The following is an 8,095-nucleotide window of genomic DNA, read 5'->3' as shown; positions in this document are numbered from 1 at the left end:
TGGATAACCACATGCAGAAGAATGAAGGCGGGCCCCTTCCTTACACCACACACCAATATCAACTCAAAATGGATCACAGACCTAAATGGAGAATGAAATGTAAGAGCTAAGACTATAAAACCTCTATAAAATGGAGAAAACCTCTGTGACCTCGCATTAGGCCAAGGCTTCTTAGATACAACACCAAAAGCACAAGCAATAAAAGGAAAGATAAATAAATTGGACGTCATCAAAATTAAAAACTTTTGTGCTGCAAACAATACCATCAAGAACTTGAAAAGACAGCCCACAGGATGGGAGAAGATATTTGCAAATTGTATATCTGATAAGAGACCGGTACCCAGAATACATGAAGAGCTCTTACAACTCAATAATAAAAAGATGACACAATTTTAATATAAACAAAGGCATATACCCAGAGAAAACCATAATTCAAAAAGACACATGCACCCCAGTGTTCATTACAGCACTATTTACAATAGCCAGGTCATGGAAGCAACTTAAATGCCCATCAACAGACGAATGGATAAAGAAGATGTGGTGCATATCTACAATGGAATATTACTCGGCCATAAAAAGGAACGAAATTGGGTCATTTGTAGAGACATGGTGGACCTAGAGACTGTCATACAGAGTGAAGTAAGTCAGAAAGAGAAAAACAAATATCGTATATTAATGCATATATGTGGAATCTAGAAAAATGATACAGATGAACCAGTTTGCAAGGCACAAATAGAGACACAGATGTAGAGGACAAATGTGTGGACACCAAGGGGGGAAAGCAGTGGGGGTGGTGGGATGAATTGGGAGATTGGGATTGACATGTATACACTAATATGTATAAAATAGATAACTAATAAGAACCTGCTGTATAAAAAAATAAAATAAAATTTTAAATAAATAAATAAACAAAGGCTCTGAGTAGTCATTTCTTCAAAGGAGATATATAAATCACCAAAAAGCACATGAAAAGATGCTCAGTATCATTAGCCATTAAATAAATGAAAATCAAAGTCACAATAAAATACCACTTCACATCCACTAAGATGGCTATAATTTAAAAAATAATAATGGAAAGGGAATGGAGATTTCCTTTTTTTTTTAAATGCACACTCCAGTTGTCTTTTTTTAAATTTATTTATTTATTTATTTATGGCTGTGTTGGGTCTTCGTTTCTGTGCGAGGGCTTTCTCTAGTTGTGGCAAGCGGGGGCCACTCTTCATCATGGTGCGCGGGCCTCTCACTATCGCGGCCTCTCTTGTTGCAGAGCACAGGCTCCGGACGCGCAGGCTCTGTAGTTGTGGCACACGGGCCTAGTTGCTCCGCGGCAGGTGGGATCCTCCCAGACCAGGGCTCGAACCCGTGTCCCCTGCATTGGCAGGCAGATTCTCAACCACTGCGCCACCAGGGAAGCCCTGGAAATGGAGATTTCTGGAGCCAAGTTCCCAGAAGGAAGAGAGGCATGGAGACGTGAGCCTGACATTCAGCTCCACTTCTCCCCTCAGGCATTTTCCAATACATAACTGGTGACCAAGAGGCTGAGAAGCTAAACAGGGTTTCTGGAGCTGGGGAGACAAAATTGGGGTTTAGGAGGAGAGGCCCTGTGAAACACTCCAGCTTTTGTTAGGACCCCTGAAAGCATCTACTCTAGGATTAAGGACAATGGGAATAAGCCAGCACTCACAAATACAGAAATGGAGCTTCTAATTAGCTCAAATCCAGAATGGATAAAGTAATCCACCCCTAGCCCACCTGTCTGACAGAATAAGATCACATGATTGTTGAAGGTAAAAAACAAATGGACAAACAAAAAACAGAAGAATCAACAGATAAACTATTAGAATTAATAGGTGAATTTAGTTAGCAAGGTACGTGGATAAAATGCCAAAGTACAAAAACCAACTGTATTTCTATATATCACTTAGAAAAATTTTTTTAATGAAATATTTATTACTTGACCATTTTCAATAGCATCACAATATCAAATGTCTGGAAATAAATCCATCAAAAGATGTGAGACCTTTATACAGAAAACTACAAAATATTATTGAGTGTAATTAGAAAAGACTTAAATAAATGGAGGGATACATCCTGAGTTGGAAGACTCAAGATTGTAAAGATATCAGTTCCCCCTCACATGATCTATAGATTCAATTTATTCCCAATGAAAACCCCAACAGGCTTTTTTTTTCCCCTGAAGAAGTTGACAATCTAAAGCTAAAATTTATATGGAAATACAAATGACCATGAAAAGGCAATAAAATCTTAAAGAATAAAACTAAAGGAATTCTATGGCAAGATATCAAGACTGTAAAGCTATAGTAATTAAGACAATGTAATACTGACAAAGGGATAAACAGATTGACCAAAGGACGTAAAAGTAGTCCAGAAACAAACGTTCACACAGTCACGTGATTCGTGACGGAATTGCAATGCAAGGAAGAAAAGACAGCCTTTTCAATAAGTGGTGCTGGGTCAACTGGAAACCTATATGAAGAAAAAAAAATGAATCTTGACCCCTACCTCATCCCATACACAAAAATCAGTTCCAGATGAATTGTAAATCTAAATATGAAATGTAAAACAATAAAGCTCCTAGATGAAAACATAGAATACCTACATCACCTTAGACTTCACTAAAATTAAGAACTTCTGGGCTTCCCTGGTGGTGCAGTGGTTGAGAGTCTGCCTGCCGATGCAGGGGACACGAGTTCGTGCCCTGGTCCGGGAAGATCCCACATGCCACAGAGCGGCTGGGCCCATGAGCCGTGGCCGCTGAGCCTGCGCATCTGGAGCCTGTGGTCCGCAACGGGAGAGGCCACAACAGTGAGAGGCCCGCGTACTGAAAAAAAAAAAAAAAAAAAAAAAAAAAACTTCTGTTATATAATACCTCAATAATAGACTTGAAGTCATAACATATAAAAATTTCTACAAATCAGTAAGAAAAACGACAGATAATCCAATGGTAATGAAAAAAACTGTGAATAGGCACTACATAAAAAAGAATATTCAGATGGTTAATAAACATGTGAAAAAGTGCTCAGCATCTTTAGTTGTCAGCGAAATGCACATAAAATTGCAGTGAGATAATCACTGAACACCCACCAGAATGGCTAAAATTAGAAAGACTGACAGTACCAACTGTTGGCAAGTATATGGAACATCTGCAAGTTCCATGCACTGCTGGTGGAAGGATAAATTGCTACAACTCCTTTGGATAACTGTTTGGCAGCATCTACTTAAACTGAACATATGTATACTCTGCCCCAGCAACTCCACTTCTAGGAATATATGTAACAGATAAATGCACATATGTTCACCAAAAGACATATGTAAGAATGTTCACAGAAGCCCTGTTCCTAGTAGCCAAAATCCAGAAATAGCTCAAAGTCCATTAACCATAGAATGGATAAACTATGGTATATTCATACAATAGAATACTACGTAAAATAAACTACAACCACACTCAACAACATGGATGAACGTCACAGAGACTAACATTGAGTGAAAGCAGCCAGTCACAAAAGAGAGCACACTGCTATGGTTCCTTCTTTATAAAGTTCAAAAAAGGCAAAACGAAGCTAGTGTTAGAAGTCAGACTTGGAGTTACCTTTGCTGGGGGAGCTGATTGTACGGACGAACAATGTTTTAGGTCTTGATCTAGGTGCTGACAATGAGTGTGTTCATCTTGTGAAAATTCATTTTGCTATACAGTGATCTGTGCTCTTTTCTGTAGAGATATTATACTCAAAATCTATTTTTAAATTATTGTTGCTAGATGTTACCAGTTTTGTCTGTGTTTACTTTGTATAAGAACTATGAGGAACGGAGACCTTCAAGATTGCGGAGGAGTAAGACGTGGAGATCACCTTCCTCCCCACAAATACATCAGAAATACGTCTACATGTGGAACAACTGCTACAGAACACCTACTGAACGCTGGCTGAAGTCCACGGCTAGCCGGGAGGGAGTCCGGGAAAAAGTCTGGAGCTGCCTAAGAGGCAAGAGACTTTTTCTTGCCCCTTTGTTTCCGGGTGCACAAGGAGAGGGGTTTAAGTGCGCCGCTTAAAGGAGCTCCAGAGACGGGTGCGAGCCGCGGCTATCAGCGCGGAAACCAGAGACGTCAGACCTCCCGAAAGGCAAGAAACTCCCCACGTACCTGGGTAGGGCAAAAGAAAAAAGAATAAACAGAGACAAAAGAATAGGGACGGGACCTGCACCAGAGGGAGGGAGCTGTGAAGGAGGAAAGGTTTCCACACACTAGAAGCCCCTTCGCGGGCGGAGACTGCGGGTGGCGGAGGGGGGCAGCTTTGGAGCCACGGAGGAGAGCGCAGCAACAGGGGTGCGGAGGGCAAAGCGGAGAGATTCCCGCAGAGGATCGGTGCCGACCAGCACTCACCAGGCCGAGAGGCTTGTCTGCTCACCCGCCGGGGTGGGCGGGGGCTGGGAGCTGAGGCTCGGGCTTCGGTCGGAAGCCAGGAGAGGACTGGGGTTGGCGGCGTAAACACAGCCTGAAGGGGTTAGTGCTCCGGGTTTGCTGTATGCTACTGACCAGTTTCTGATTTTTATGTTTATCTTAGTTTAGTTTTTAACGCTTGTTATCATTAGTGGATTTGTTTATTGGTTTGGTTGCTCTCTTCTTTTTTTTTTCTTTTTTTTACTTTTAATTTTTTTATTTTAATAATATATTTTTTTAATTTTAATAACTTTATTTAAATTAATTTATTTTTTCTTTCTTTCTTTCTTTTTCTCCCTTTTCTTCTGAGTCATGTGGCGGATAGGGTCTTGGTGCTCCAGCTGGGTGTCAGGCCTGTGCCTCTGAAACGGGAGAGCCGAGTTCAGGACATTGGTCCACCAGAGACCTCCCAGCTCCATGTAATATCAAAAGGCAAAAGCTCTCCCAGAGATCTCCATCTCAATGCTAAGACCTAGCTCCACACAATGACTAGCAAGCTACAGTGCTGGACACCCTATGCCAAACAACTAGCAAGACACGAACACAAACCCACCCATTAGCAGAGAGGCTGCCTAAAATCATAATAAGGTCAAACACACCCCGAAACACACCACCAGATGCAGTCCTGCCCACCAGAAAGACAAGATCCAGCCTCACCCACCAGAACACAGGCACCAGTCCCCTCCACCAGGAAGCCTACACAACCCTAAGCAAAATGAAAAGACAGAAAAACACACAGCAGATGAAGGAGCAAGGTAAAAACCCACCAGACCTAACAAATGAAGAGGAAATAGGCAGTCTACCTGAAAAAGAATGCAGAATAATGATAGTAAAGATGATCCAAAATCTTGGAAGTGAATGGAGAATATACAAGAAATGTTTAACAAGGACCGAGAAGAACTAAAGAGCAAATAAACAATGATGAACAACACAATAAATGAAATTTAAAATTCTCTACAATTAATGAATAGCAGAATACCTGAGGCAGAAGAATGGATAAGTGACCTGGAAGATAAAATAGTGGAAATAACTACCACAGAGCAGAATAAAGAAAAAAGAATGAAAAGAATTGAGAACATTCTCAGAGACCTCTGGGACATTAAACACATCAACATTCGAATTATCAGGCTCCCAGAAGAAGAGAAAAAGAAAGGGACTGAGAAAATATTTGAAGAGATTAGAGTTGAAAACTTCCCCAATATGGAAAAGGAATAAGTCAGTCAAGTCCAGGAAGTGCAGAGAGTCCCTTACAGGATAAATCCAAAGAGAAACACGCCAAGACACATATTAATCAAACTATCAAAAATTAAATACAAAGAAAAAATATTAAAAGCAGCAAGGGAAAAACAACAAATAATATACAAGGGAATCTCCATAAGGTTAACAGCTGATCTTTCAGCAGAAACTCTGCAAGCCAGAAGGGAGTGGCAGGACATATTTAAAATGATGAAAGGGAAAAACCTACAACCAAGAATACAGCAAGTATTTCATTCAGATTTGACAGAGAAATACGAACCTTTACAGACAAACAAAAGCTAAGAGAATTCAGCACCACCAAACCAGCTTTACAACGAACGCTAAAGGAACTTCTCTAGGCAGGAAACACAAGAGAAGGAAAGACCTACAATAACAAACCCAAAACAATTAAGAAAATGGTAATAGGAACATACATATCAATAACTACCTTAAATGGAAATGGATTAAATGCTCCAACCAAAAGACACAGACTGGCTGAATGGATACAAAAAGAAGACCTGTATATATGCTGTCTATAAGAGACCCACTTCAGACCTAGGGACACATACAGACTGAAAGTGAGGGGATGGAAAAAGATATTGCATGCAAATGGAAATCAAAAGAAAGCTGGAGTAGCAATTTTCATATCAGACAAAAGAGACTTTAAAATAAAGACTATTACAAGAGACAAAGAAGGACAGTACATAATGATCAAGACGTTATAACAAATATAAATATTTATGCCCCCAACATAGGAAAACCTCGATACATAAGGCAAATGCTAACAGCCATAAAAGGGGACATCGACAATAACACAATCATAGTAGGGGACTTTAACACCCCACTTTCACCAATGGACAGATCATCCAAAATGAAAATAAATAAGGAAACACAAGCTTTAAATGATACATTAAACAGGATGGACTTAATTGATATTTATAGGACATTCCATCCCAAACAACAGAATACACATTCTTCTCAAGTGCTCATGGAATATTCTCCAGGATAGGTCACATCTTGTGTCACAAATCAAGCCTTGGTAAATTTAAGAAAACTGAAATCGTATCAAGTATCTTTTCTGACTACAACACTAAGAGACTAGATATCAACTACAGGAAAAAGTGTGTAAAAAATACAAACACATGTAGGCTAAACAATACACTACTAAATAACCAACAGATGACTGAAGATATCAAAGAGGAAATCGAAAGATACTTAGAAACAAATGACAATGAAAACATGATGACCCAAAACCTATGGGATGCAGCAAAAGCAATTCTAAAAAGGAAGTGTATAGCAATACAATCCTACCTCAAGAAACATCTCAAATAAACAACCTAAACTTACATCTAAAGCAATTAGAGAAAGAAGAACAACAACAAAAAAAACCCCAAAGTTAGCAGAAGGAAAGAAATCATAAAGATCAGATCAGAAATAAATGAAAAATAAATGAAGGAAACAGTAGCAAAGATCAATAAAACTAAAAGCTAGTTCTTTGAGAAGATAAACAAAATTGATAAGCCATTAGCCAGACTCATCAAGAAAAAAAGGAGAAGACTCAAATCAATAGTATTAGAAATAAAAAAGGAGAAGTAACAACTGACACTAGAAATACAAAGGATCATGAGAGATTACTACAAGCAACTATATGCCAATAAAATGGACAACCTGGAAGAAATGGACAAATTCTTAGAAAAGCACAATCTTCCGAAACTGAACGAGGAAGAAATAGAAAATATAAACAGACCAATCACAAACACTGAAATTGAGACTGTAATTAGAAACCTTCCTGCAAACAAAAGCCCAGGACCAGATGGCTTCACAGGTGAATTCTATCAAACATTTAGAGAAGAGCTAACACCTATTCTTCTCAAACTCTTCCAAAATATAGCAGAGGAAGAAACACTCCCAAATTCATTCTATGAGGCCACCATCACCCTGATACCAAAAACAGACAAAGATGTCACAAAGAAAGAAAACTACAGGCCAATATCACTGATGAACATAGATGCAAAAATCCTCAACAAAATACTAGCAAACAGAACCCAACAGCATTAAAAGTATCATACACCATGATCAAGTGGGGTTTATCCCAGGAATGCAAGGATTCTTCAGTATATGCAAATCAATCAATGTGATAAACCACATTAACAAACTGAAGGATAAAATCCATATGATAATCTCAGTGAGTGCAGAAAAAGCTTTTGACAAAATTCAACACCCATTTATGATAAAAACCCTCCAGACAGTAGGCATAGAGGGAACTTACCTCAACATAATAATGGCCATATATGACAAACCCACAGCCAACATCGTTCTCAATGGTGAAAAACTGAAACCATTTCCTCTAAAATCAGGAACAAGACAAGGTTGTCCACTCTCACCACTATTATTCAACATAGT

This window comes from Physeter macrocephalus, chromosome 9, assembly GCF_002837175.3.
Source record: "Physeter macrocephalus isolate SW-GA chromosome 9, ASM283717v5, whole genome shotgun sequence".
Taxonomy (NCBI): domain Eukaryota; kingdom Metazoa; phylum Chordata; class Mammalia; order Artiodactyla; family Physeteridae; genus Physeter; species Physeter macrocephalus.
Note: the sequence above shows the minus strand (reverse complement) of the source record.